The following is a 14,682-nucleotide window of genomic DNA, read 5'->3' as shown; positions in this document are numbered from 1 at the left end:
ATAACTTGGATACCGTGGCACTTGTGGATGATCCATTTGAACCTATGGGGTCATGTTGTTTCTGCCTAAAAAAGCCTCTCTCAGTTTTGGACAACTTGATTTCATTTTCTTGTGGTGAGATTTTTTCTGTTGCATAAAACACCGTTAAAAATCATCAGTGAGAGGTGGCAAAATAGTACATCTTTTGTTATGCTCATCATGAGAATGAACCATCAACGCGAGCACATCTAGGTAGTCAGGTTTATACTAGGTGTGCCTTTGTCTTTCTCCCCAAGACATCTAATCATTTCAAGCCACCTCGTAGCGACGTTTTCCCTTGAGCGCTCAAAGTGGAAAAAATGGTCAAACTTTGATGTCACGTAACTCAGATAGCATGGCACTTATGGATGATCCATTTGAACCTATGGGGTCATGTTGTTTCTTCCTAAAAAATCCTCTCTCAATTTTGGAAGACTCGATTCCATTTTCTTGTGGTGAGATTTTTTCTATCGCATCAAAAACTGTTAGTGAGAGGTGGCAAAATAGTGCATCTTTCATTTTGCTCATCGTGGGAACAAACCATCAGTGCGAGCATGTCGAGGTGGTCAGTTTTATGCTAGGTGTGCCCTTGTCTCTCTCCCCAAGACATCTGATCATTTTGAGCCACCTCATAGCGACATTTTCCCTTGAGCGCTCAAAGTGGAGAAAATGGTCAAACTTTGACGTTGTGTAACTCAGAGATTGTGGCACTTATAGACGATCCATTTTAATCTATGGGTCATGTTGTTTCTACCTAAAAAAAACTCTCTCAGTTTCAGACAACTCGATTCCATTTTCTTGTGGTGATATTTTTTCTGTCGCATCAAAAACCGTTAGTGAGAGGTGGCAAAATAGTGCATCTTTTGTTCTGCTCATCGTGGGAACAAACCGTCAGTGCGAGCACATCTAGGTGGATGATTTTACGCTAGGTGTGCCCTTGTCTCTCTCCCAAAGATGTCCAAGCATTCCGAGCCACCTCGTAGTGATGTTTCCCTTGAGTACTCAAAGTGGAAAAAATAGTCAAACTTTGACATCGCGTAACTTGGAGACCGTGGAACTTATGGATGATCTATTTGAACCTATGGGGTTGTGTTGTCTCTACCTAGAAAATCCTCTCTTGGTTTTAGATAACTCGATTCCATTTTCTTGTGGTGATATTTTTTTTGTCACATCAAAAACCGTCAGTGAGAGGTGGCAAAATAGTGCATTTTTTGTTTTGCTTGTCGTGGGAATGAACCGTTAGTGCAAGCACATCCGGGTGGTTGGGTTTATGCTAGGTGTTCCCTTGTCTTTCTCCCCAAGATGTCTGATCATTCTGAGCCGCCTCGTAGCGACGTTTTCCCTTGAGTTCTCAAAGTGGAAAAAATGGTCAAACTTTGTTGTTGCGTAACTCAGAGACCATGACACTTGTGGATGATCTATTTGAACCTATAGGATCATGTTGTTTCTGCCTAAAAGGGCCTCTCTTGATTTCGGACAACTCGATTCTGATTTCTTGTGGTGAGATTTTTTCTGTTGCATAAAAAACTGTCAAAAACCATTAGTGAAAGGTGGCAAAATAGTGCATCTTTCGTTCTTCTTGTCATGGAAACAAACCGTCTACATGAGCGCATCCAGATGGCCGATTTTCTCTTCAATCAAACTCCAATCATCCAATACTAGGTTTCTCACCCTTTCACACCTTGTCTCAATGCACTCTCAAGGCATCACCCAGCCACTCAAATGGAGTTGTCAACTTCAACGGCTTAACCAAATATAACTCAGGGGTTTAACACACCCATGACACCCTGACACAAGGTTTCACATGCCCAAGTTGACTGGTTCAATTCCCAATACACAAAACTGCACTTAGGAGGCTTATTCCTACTAACCCTTCAAATCAGTTAATTCAACAATTACTCAAACTTTTCCCAAAACACTTGGAAAAAAATTGCATATTTAGATACCCATTTGCAATTTATTTAACATGTGTTAGAATTAGACACAGTTTTTTATGATCAAATAGTACAAATTTATAATCAAATAGTACAAGTTTATTACAAATGTATTTATAATCAAATGGTACAAATTTGGGCTCTCAAAATTTGCAAATCAACCCCATGGGAACTTTTATATATATTGGCATCTAATATAAATGATCAAAGCTCATTACTATTTATATTTACAAAATTTTGCATCTAAATATGCAAATTACAACTCGTTGTTTTTTATACAAAAATTAGCATCTAGATATGCACATTACAACTCATTTTTTTTAATACAAAATTTAGCATCTAGATATGCACATTACAACTCATTGATGTTTTTATATACAAAATTTGGCACCTATATATGCACATTACAACTCATATGCATATTATAGCTCATATGCATGTAGAGCACATCCAAAAAGCGAAGTTACAACGTTTCGCAAAAGATATATATAAAATTGTCAAAATTATTCTACCATATTGTATAATTATTCTTCTAGATCGCCCAAATTCAATCAAATGAGTATTTGTTGCAACAAGAAGGTTTGAGTAATGAAGAATATGTCTATGTGTCTCAAAGTCCTCAAAGAACCAAGCATTAAAATTTTTGATAGGGTACAAGCATTTTATAGAAGGATACGTTGATGCCAAAATCAATACAATGATTGCTAAATAAATGAGTTTAAGATGTCTCAATACAACTTGACACAACAATGGTACCTTCTAGGCCATGTACTTGTCACAACAATGGATCCTATTGGGTACTCAATACCCTCTCCATCAACCACTATAGAAGTCAATTTCTTTTTGGCCTCAATACAACGACACTAAAAGTAATTTGTTCCTTCTGCATTGTTCTCATCCGCAATAACTGCCTATACATGACCTGCATTTAATAGAAGGATATAAGTTAATACCAAAATCAGCATAAGTTAATACTAATAAATTGAGCTTAAAATTGTAGCAAATTTCAACCCTTTACCTGGTTCAACTATGTCTAATAAATGGTCGAAATCCATTGATGCTTCAATCTAGTTCATTTTTAGTTCTCTACAAAGTTCATATGTATCTAGGGTTTGCGAAGGTCTACAAGACCATTTATCAACCCACTCTTTTGATTCACATTCATCCCACACAAAATGCATACACGAAGAGCAAACCATGCAATCTGTCTAGTATAAATAACTAGTGATGTTGTATTTGAACTCCTAAATGAATGCATGTCACTTGATCCTATAAGTGTACAACAATCGAGATAGTTTTCAATGTTAGATTCATGTATTAACCAAAAATATCTACAAACAATAGAATTAACTGCATTATCTAGTCCCATCATAGAGTTACACCATTGCACAATTGTTTCTGCATCTATTAACATTGCACCACCTTCGTACTTTAAATCCTCTTTAAGAGATATTTCCACACATGCTCCGGCTCCATCATGCTCTTCCTTTCCATGCCTTGCCTCAATGAAATTCCAAAAATGTTGCACACCACTTATCACATGCATCCTAGTCAACCAGTAGAACATCCTTGCATTCTTGAATTAGGTGGTGCAATTGTCCGACCATATTAAGTGTTGGTTGTATCTTATATCTCTTTCTCTTAAACTATCATAGAAGACTGTAAAGGATCCTTTCACAAACTATGAGGAATGAGTATGATCATCATCATTGATATAGAAGTGATATTCTCTTATAACCTTTCTATCCTCCTCAGTGTTATCATGTGCATGCATGAATGCTATGTGTACAAAAATTGTAAATTGTGTAGAGTGTTAATATATAGATTGTACTTTATTTTGCAGCTTTAGTGTATAATTCTTAGCAAAATCAATGATAGAGACAATAGTTTGGAGGGGGAAAGTATCCTTACACAACTTGAATTTCTCATCTAACCATCCAACTCTATATATGTGACCTATGTATTCATACACTAGTTTCTCTTCAAACATCTTCATAAAATCAGCGACGCATATGTCCCTTTTCACTAACTCGGACCTCTTTAATTATTTTCCATCTTTAACACCATATGTGACTAACTTGTATTTTCCAATAGAAAATAGTTCCTTACCAATTTCATGTGTGCTATCCAGATGTAGGCATCTATGCAACTGTTGCAAACCACCACATCGAGGACAAAAACCTCTCAAACACATCATCTTATAGTAAATGCACCTGTCATCTTGTCTACATATTACACTTGAAATAAATCAGCTCGGTGACTTAGGAGGTTCTTGTAGACCATATTCCTGCAAAACATCATTAGTGTGCAAATTACAACATATATAGAGATAAATATCATAATGCATGGAAAATTCAACATGGACCCTACAACAACATGTAGTACATGCATGATTAATCTTAACATAAAATGATTTTGTCATCTCAAAAAATCTTTGACTAATTTTAATCTAAGGAAAACTTTGAATAAACCTTTCATAAAATTGTGTTTGAGTTGTACCTAAATAGTGTTTTGGATGTGGCTCATGATTTCTAATTCCAATTCGCCTTCTAACAACATCTCTTTTGTTGGGTGAAACCCTTGTGTTGTCATGCCAATATTTCTCAATTAACATTCTTATTGCATCAACAACAACCTTGTCCTTGCGTGGGAGTCTACCCGAGAATACCCAAAGAGAATTATTGCTAGGATCCTCAATTTTATTTCGCCTCTCTAAGGCATAGTGTAATGTTGTTCTACTTATCCTTAATGACTTGCTTGTTTTTCTTATTAAACTATATTTATTCATTTCCTTTCCCATTATGGTTGATGTAAGGACAATACGAGTAACATTAGCATCTTTAGTACATGATTTCGAACCAATGGCTTGGTATGCATCAAAAGGATTTCTCACAATGGTTCTTTCACTATTATTTTTGGATGTTCTTAACCCCAAAAATTTTATTATCTCTCTTAATTTCATATTTTAAATCATTTCAACAACTAATTGGCATCTTCCACTTTGATTTAAGTTTTCAAAATAGTTATTTCAAATTCTTCTAACCACTCTTCTACAAGTTCTTTCGGAAATGTTATCATTCATTGGCTTCGCAATATTTTCAACAATATCTATTAGGAACTTTGGTTGTCTACGAATTATTCTAAGAGGTGTTAAGATTGGTGCATGCTCTTCATTTTCATTAGGTACATTATGTGCATTGATCACATCAAATTCAAATGGTATATCTTCTTCAATTTCATTAACATGTGCATTCACTAAATCATTATCAAATGGTGTATGTTCATTGCATTCATTAGGTGCATTCATAATTTGTATTTGAATTGGTGCATGTTTATAATTTTGATTTGGTGCATTCATCGTATCAATTTCAATGGTTGAATGTTCATCACTTTCATTAGGTGCATTAGATGACGTACCTTCACGTAATCTCCTCATATGCTCCCTTTGTCTTTCCTTTGTTGTGTCTCTTTGTTCGTTTGTTCCTCTCTTGTTCTTTCCCATTGTCCTACACATAACATCATGATGACAATCCACAAGAAAATAGCAAAAAAATAACAAATGATCATCATTTTGTTATAATCTAAAGTAACAATAATAAAATAACTTCAAAAAAACCAAAATACAAGACAAATCAATCATGATCAAAGCAAAAAAACAACAAATGATCACCATTTTGTTATAATATAAAGTAACAATGATAAAACAACTTCAAAAACAATCCAATATATGAGACAAACTAATCATTTCAAAGAAAAAGTGACAAAAAATATGTAAACCTGACTGTTACTGTCCCAGAAAATCATGAGCAAAAGCAGTGGGGCCTTAAAACAACTTGCAATGCTAGTTTTTAGGCCATTGGGACTGAAATATATTAATATTTTCCCACAACCTTTAATGTGAACATTCACAATTTCTCATAACTCGTACAGGTTATGTAGAACTACAAGTTTTGGCCTTAGTTCTACATAACTCATATAGGTTATATAGAACTAGAAGTTTTGGCCTTTGTCCTATATAACCTGTACGGGTTATGTAGAACTCAGAACCAAATAGGAATTGGGGAGAGAGAGAGAGAGAGAGAGAGAGGGAGAGAGAGAGAGAGAGGGTGAGAATAGGATTAAGAGAAGGGAGAGGGAGAGAGAGAGAGAGAGAGAGAGAGAGAGAGAGAGAGAGAGAGAGAGAGAGAATAGGATTCTAGACACCTAAAATTAATATTTAATTAATTTAAGTCTGTCAACATAATTAATTGACTTAATTGTGTTATCCTTATTCTTCTCAGTGTTAATTAAATCTAATTAATTCTATCACTATTGTCCAATAATTAATTTATCAAATAAATGAATTATTCCCCTATTCTTCTAAAGTCCCCTCCAATAATTATTTCCTCTAAACCCACTCAGTTAATTAATTCTAATTAATTAACCTAGTCATGTGATTCCTACAAATCACTTTTCCTAATTCCCCTCAACCTAATTAATCATTCTAGAATCTCTCATAATCATTCTTATCAATATCCCTCAATTTTTAATTTTCACTCATGTCACATCAACATTGAGTCTCTCAAAGAAATTAAAACTTTTTTAAATCTCTCAATGCATCCTTATTTCAGAATTTTTAATTTCTCATATTTGAAATTTAAATTTCTCCCCCCTTTTCCCAAGGAATTTTATATTCCTGTTTATTTTCCCAAGGCACCCTTGATCCATGCCTTCCATCTCAAATCAATCTCAACCCTCCATAAGGAAAACAATCTTGGCCCTCCATTGGCCTCCTCCAATCTATAAATTGGAGCCTCTTCTCCTCACAAATCATCAACATCTTCTATGACATTCTTATGTTGCTCTTTTCTCCTCTCATCCTCTTCTAATCATCCCTCTTTCATGTCCTCATAATCCTCCATTATCAAATCCTTATATCCATCATCCAAATCCAATCCAATAATTCATTAATCTTGTTGAGCAAAGGAGATTAACCACATCAAACAATCTAGGAGAAAATCAACATCAAGTTGGAGGCATTTGGGCGCACTTCAACTTCATCCAAGCTCCATTGAGGAAGAAGGTAAAAGAAAGGTATAGTTGGGTTTTATTGCATTGTTTGTGTTTCATGATTTATTGCTTATCTATTTGCAATCTAACCATCTTGTTATATTTCCAAATCTTTTTCCCCTCTTCATTTTGGCACGCCCGATGGGACCCACATTTCGAATTTAACAAAAGATTGAGTTTTTTGTGAAGGTTTCTCCCAGGTTCATGCTTTAGCGCGACTGCCTGTGCATTGGTGCAACTGCCTCCCAATCAGTGTGACCACCTGCTAATCAGCATGATCATCGTGGCTTCAGCGCAACCACATCGAATTTGAAAAAAATTATGGTGCCTCACTGTGCTTCAACGTGATTGTCGCACAAAAGCATCTATCTCCCCTTCTTCATTTTTTCCATTCTTCTCACCTCTATCTCTATTTTTTTCTTAATAATCAAAAAATCTACTAGAAAATTATAAAATCTAATAAAAAAATTCCAAAAAATACACTATATTAGTTGTGTTTTTGTTTTCAATTGTCGCTTTAGCGTGACCCCTCTGCGACTAGCGCGAGTTTTTTTGTTGAAAATTTGAATTTGAATTTTCAGGTGCTAACTCCTGTTGTTTTGACACGAGCGCCTGTGCAATAGCACGACTGCTTAGATCAGCGCAACTGTAATTTTTATGCCTCTGTTATCTACTATTTGTTTTATGCTAATACTTTGTCTGTTAGCATGACTGCTTGCGCATTAATGCGACTGTCTGTTAATCAATGCGACTGTAAAAATAATCAAGTAATTTTTTTATTTATTTTTCATCATATCTTCTTTGTCTTCACTTTGTTTCCCTCCAAACTTCACTAGAACCCCCACAATTCCATTTTGTACATTTCCTTCCTTGAGGACCTTATCCCAAATTCTACTTATTGATGCCTGAAATACCACATTTCTTTATTTTTAGGGTTTTCCATAACTTCTCCCAGTTTTATCCAATCACCTCCAAAATTTGCCATATTGTTTATCTCCAATTTTTTCTCCTTTGTCCCTCTTGGACAATTTTTTCCATTCTTTCACCTTGCTTCTAGAATCCTCATTTTATGCTTCCCTATCCCTTAGAAAGTGTCAAAAACCTAGTCAAACCCCAATTACCCATCAAATTTTCCCCCAAATCCAAATTTTTCTTTACTTAAAGAGATTTTATTCTTGTTTTTATACTCATTCCCAAAAAATAAATAAAAAATAAAAAATTTGTCCTTTTTTTTGTCTTTTGCAAGACGCTTGTCGAAGACTTCATTTTCAAACTACTAATCAAGTGGTTTTGTAGGTTGCCTAAGAGGTTCAAGCAAACATTGTGTTTCTTTTATTAGGATCCTAGATCTAATTAGGGGGTAAAATAATCTTGTGTTTTTCTTGTCTTGAAGAGTCAAAGGGTAGGAGAGTATGCCCTTGCCTATCTAGGCAATCAGAAATCTAGACCCCTTTGGTCTTTTCTAGGAATATTGCTTGTGTTACCCTTAGCGGGATTGCCCTCTCGAGTTTCTCTTAGAGCCGATGAGAGGGGAACAACCCAAGTGAGTACACTCAGACCTACAGTTCCCAACTCACTATAATAAATAGGCCATTGAGAATGAAAGTCTCAATGGTTGGGGCTATATGAGAGTTCACTCTCACATTGGGTGCTTAGTAGGATCCTAGAGATCTCAATCATGCTTGTGTGACTACTAATTTCTTGGTGCTTCGTTGGGCTATAGGTCTCAACTGCGCTTGCACAACTGTGAAGGGTAGTTCCTAACAGGAAGCCATACTAAATACCTTATGCATAGTGGCCAAAAACCTTCTAGTAATTGGTGCAGGAGGTCGGACCTCCGAAGCCACCCATATTTTTACAACCCTTAGTAGAGACACAAATTTTTCCATGATGATTTTTCATGGGAATTGATGCTTGGCTGCCCCGAAGAAGTGAGTGTCATGGAGGGGAGCTAGTGGGGTCAAGAATCTAAGTGTCTGCTCTGGGTAAGTGTAGCTAGGAAACCAATTGGGATCCATTGACTATTGTCCTTGCTCACCATAGGATATGTTTGAAGGAGAATGAGTGTCTTTTGAGTCTATCTTCTTTTGACCATTGCATTTTATTTACTTGACATCTCTTGCCAAGTCCATCCCCCACAACCAATCAATCCTCCTTCTTTCCAAATTCCATCTTGTCATCATCAAATCTTTAATCCATTTCTATCTATCCAATAAATTATCCAATCCCCAATTCACTTTCATCCACTCAAATAATCATCCTCCCTCAACCAATATTTTTGTCCAAATCATTCATCTGATTTTGGGTAGCCTCCCCCTTTATTCTCCCTATTATCCATCCATTCTTCCATAACCATTCTCCCTCTAATCCACTCAAATCTCCAAGATTCCAATCAATCAAATCAATCCATCTTTCTAATCCGGTTATCCAATCCCTCATCAACCAATCATCCAATTCAATCCAATCTAATCCAATCCAATTCAATCCAATCCAATTCAAATTCAATCCAATCCAATACAATCAAGTCCTAATCCAAGGACCAATCCAATCAAATCAATTCCAATCAAATCAACTCCAATCCAAATCAAATCCAATCAAAATCCAATCCAAATCTAATCAAATCTAATCCATCATCATTCCAAGGCAATTCCTAATCCCCATCTTCATTTAACATCATCTTCATAATCTTTCTCCTCCAAAACATATTCATCCAATTCCAATCTAATCGTTCACTCTCAACATGACTACCCAGAATTTCAAAGCTTGGTATGAGAATATGCCCATGGAAGTTCATGAACCTTCCTACCAAGTCAATCCCATAATCTCCCACCTGCCTATCATACCTTCATCCATCCCATCTCAACACATTACACCCAATCCCAATCTATACCATATCTCTTATCTTTCTTCTACCTTCGACAAGGAAAATCAATCGCATTCCCCATCTGTACCTCCATATTACCCTCATCCGCATATATATACCTTCATCTCCCCTCCCATCCATATCCCAATCCCCATCCTTTCACAACACATTCATCACCTCTCCTCCCCATCCAAATCCTTTACTCCATATTCCTCCAATCATTAATCCCAATTCCTCAATCAAATATCCTAATCCTCCATCCAATCCCAATCCCAATCCCAATCCCTCATCTAATGCCAATTCTCCATCTAATCCTAATCCTCCAAAATCTATATTATCCACATCCTCCAAGTCCATCATCCATAATCTTATCCAAGACATGCTAGCAAAGGAGACAAAATCCTCACCTCAAAGAAAAGTGGCCAAGTCTCCTCAAATCCTCCATCCACCCCAATCACCTCCACCTCAAAATAAATCCCAATCCTCCACACTTTATGATACCCCCATTTCCCCATCTACTCATCAAACCTTCCATATATTCCTTCATCACACAGTCCCCACAACTCCAAACATGCCAAAAGATTATTCCAAAGCATGCTAGCATAGAACCCTCTCCATCTCATGATGCATCACCCTCCAGTCCATCTAATGATCTCATCCCCTCCACTTCCTCTCATGATCATATGATTCCCCTATCCAACCCTCTCACTCCATCTCATGATCCAATCACTCCTCTCACTCCTCTCATGATACCCTTCCTAGTCAAGATCAAAGTATCCCATCATCTCCATGTCATTATCCCAATCCATCTAAAGATCCTAATCTTCCTTCCACATCTCATTCCCCTCAAAATGAAATCGCATTTTGTTTCTGAAATAATAAGGGTCCTCAAGCTAATGCTCAAGATTTTGGTACATCCTATATTCCTCCTAAATCCAAAAGTCATTCATGCAAATCAAAATCCTGTCATCCCCCATCATCCACATCCATTTTGTGACCCTATATTCCAAAGATAAATCCTCCATTCCTTCCATCCATTTTGGGTCCTTACATCCCTCCATCTGCCACCCTATCACCTCAAATAATCCCTAAGCAAGATCAAAAAAGGCACACATCACTAAATGCCTCCCAACACTCTCCTTCCATCATCCCACCATTCATAAAATCCTTATGTCATTCACCCTCATTCACCCATCCTATTTCTATTGGAAGCAATTTGGAGGCCCAATCTAAAAATAATAAAGCTCAAAATACACAAAAATCAAAGGATCAACATGTCTCATCAAAATGACATGCTCAAAAGAAAAATATGATCTAAAATAAAGAAAAATAAAAAAGGCCACAAAAGCCCCAAAAGAAAAAATCAGAAACTATGTGGATCCCCAAACTGCTCAAAGAAGCAATGCATCTTAAAGTAAAATCAAAATCAGCATCCAAACTTGCTAATTCAAAAGCTCCATTCATTCATAAGTCCTCCAATCCTCCATCTAACACTCCTCCATCTTCAAACTCCATTTTGGGTCCTTACATCCCAAAATCCACCATCCCAACTCCATCATCCCCTTCTTCTATTTTAGGTCCTTATTTACTAAAATCCACACTTTAGCCTCCATCTAATACAAAATTCTCTCCTCCACTACTACACCACCCTTCAAGGTGTGTGTCAATGTTGATCTTCCATAATTTTTTCAAAACCCCATCCATTATCCACCATCCATTTTTCACAATCCCATTTTGTTAATCTAATCCTTTACAAATCCATATCTTCCATCCCCTATCCATTTCATTGTTATCAACATCTATGAGCATACCTCCAGTTCAAAGAAATACTAAGGGATACCATCCATGGAGCTATATTCTTGAGCCTCCCTTCCTCCTTCATGCATCCACTATCTTCCATATCCACTCATCCTCATCCTTATCCATCCAAACTATTCAAAAAATTCAAGATAAATAAAAAATAAAAAAATCAAGAAAAATACAAAAAATAAAATTAAAAAAAAAGTAAAGAAAAACCATTTCATCCAATGGTGAAAACCACTTCTTGTGGCGCCTTGGGTAAGTACCATGATGAAAACTTGGCAAACAAGCATCATTTGTAATTCCCTCCTCTTGCACTCTACACTTGGGGGCAAGCTTCATCCATCCAATCCTACCATCTACATTCCTTATCTTCCATCTGTATCCTATCTAAGTCCATTCTTTGTCCCTATCTTTGATCTTTACTATCCTATCCATATCCTCCATCTCATATCCTTCATCCTATCAAAATGAATCCTCCATTATTATCTTTGGTCTTGATCATATAGAGGCAAAATAATTTATCTGCATGCATGCTTTGGAAACACACAAAGCCTTAATTCTCTACCATCCATATCAATTACACATTATCCTTCCATCTCATCCATCATGATCCACCATCCTTACATCCTTAATTCCACTACCTCTACTATGGGGCATTGCACTCCTTTGCAGCATAGTCCTTGGGTCTCCATCACCCTACCCTCCAGTCCTCCATATCCTATACATATCCATCCACTCCATCCATTTGTCTCCTATCCAAACAACAACTCCCTCCTTCCATTCATCCATCCTCTTACCAATCCTTGGTTCTCCCTTGTCATTGGTTCCAGTCAATCAAATCCTATTCACCAATCCACCCCATCCTATCCAATTTCTACTCCAATCATATTCTCCATTTCTTCCAATTTAATCAATAATAACATCCCCAATCCAATCCTACTCAATCATCCATCCCCCTTTTCATCCTATCTAACCATTTATCCTTCTTCCAATCCTATCCAATCCATCAAACTGAGCTTTCCCCATCCACCTGAGCTCGCACTGACTTGCACCTAATCCAAGAACCCATCCATACTTTGCTAATCAAATCCAAGAAACAATCCTCCAATCTATAGACCTCGCACATCCAACTTGTCTTTTGTCATCCATCAGTCAATCCATCACCCTTCCCATCGGGATGTACCCTTCCCTAGTCCGACAGTTTATCCAAATCCATGTCCTACTCTTGGCAAGAGATGTTAGTTGGTCATGTGCATGTTGTTTTCATGCTTGAGATTTTTTCTTTAATTTTCATCTTGTGTCCCAGGAGTATACTTGTTCAGGACTACCTTGATCATCCCATATCTTGGTATGTCTTGGCTGGTGTATAATGGGGCATAGTTTTCATGGCATGGTGTGTTTGAAGGTTTTCCTTGTACAAACCAGAAACCCTACATTAGTGTTTATCAATACTTGCATGATTGTGTGCAAGGCATTCATGTTTGACTAAGCGTCAATCCACGCATCAAATCTTCATATCATCTTGGTTCTTATAATCAGTGGTGTAGATTGTCCATGGCAATATCAAATCTAGGTTTTCTCTCTATACTTGCTCAACAAAAAATCCAATCCATTTATAATTTATTTATCTCTTATCATTCACAACACTCCAATCCATTCAGTTATTCCCTCTTTCATCATCTTTATCCTTTCATTACCTAGTCTCCTTATCCATTTCAAGATCACACCCATGTTCTTCAAACCCACACATCCTCTTGAGGGGGCATACCACTACTTCCTCGTCATCTTTCCTCCTCGTCATTATTCCTCATCTCATGACTGGGGCATCATGCTACTAGTCCTTATCCTTTTCTTCCACTATGTTCTATTCTTCTTTGATATAACATCATTTCATGATGTTATATCAAAGAGGGGCAGAATGTAGACACCTAAAATTAATATTTGATTAATTTAAGCCTGCCAACATAATTAATTGACTTAATTGGTTATCCTTATTCTTCTCAATGTTAATTAAATCTAATTAATTCTATCACTACTGTCCAATAATTAATTTATTAAATAAATTAATTATTCCCCTATTCTTCTAAAGTCCCCTCCAATAATTATTTCATCTAAACCCACTCAGTTAATTAATTCTAATTAATTAACCTAGTCATATGATTCCTACAAATCACTTTTCTTAATCCCACTCAACCTAATTAATCCTTCTAGAATCTCTCATAATCATGCTTATCATTATCCCTCAATTTTTAATTCTCACTCATGTCACATCAACATTGAGTCTCTCAAAGAAATTCAAATTTCTTTGAATCCCTCTCAATGCATCCGTATTTTAGAATTTTTAATTCCTCATGTTTGAAATTCAAATTTCTTCCCCCTTTTCCCAAGGAATTTTATATTATTGTTTATTTTCCCAAGGCACACTTGATCCATGCCTTCTATCTCAAATCAATCTCAACCTTCCATAAGGAAAATAATATTGGCCTTCCATTGGCCTCCTCCAATCTATAAATTGGAGCCTCTTCTCCTCACAAATCATCAACATCTTCTATGGAATTCTTATGCTGCTCTTTTCTCCTCTCATACTCTTCTAATTATCCCTCTTTCATGTCCTCATAATCCCCCATCATCCAAATCCAATCCAATAATCCATTAATCTTGTTGAGCAAAGGAGATCAATCATATCAAGTCAAAGGCATTTGGGTGCACTTCAACTTCATCCAAGCTCCATTGAGGAAGAATGTAAAGGAAAGGTATAATTGGGTTTTATTGCATTGTTTGTGTTTCATGCTTTATTGCTTATCTATTTACAATCTAACCATCTTGTTATCCTTCCAAATATTTTTCCCCTCTTCAAGGATAAGGAGAGGGGGATATTGGGAAAAGAAGAGAGAGAGAGAGAGAATAGGATAAGGAGAGGGGGATGGATGGAGAGGGAGAGAGAGGGAGATTAGGAAAAGGAGAGGGAGAGAGAGAGAGAGAGAGAGAGAGAGTAGGGAAAGGAGAGGGGGAGAG

Source organism: Cryptomeria japonica, chromosome 4 (genome assembly GCF_030272615.1).
Source record: "Cryptomeria japonica chromosome 4, Sugi_1.0, whole genome shotgun sequence".
In the NCBI taxonomy this organism is placed as follows: Eukaryota; Viridiplantae; Streptophyta; class Pinopsida; order Cupressales; family Cupressaceae; genus Cryptomeria; species Cryptomeria japonica.
The sequence above is the reverse complement of the archived record's forward strand: the minus strand, read 5'-3'. Positions refer to the sequence as shown.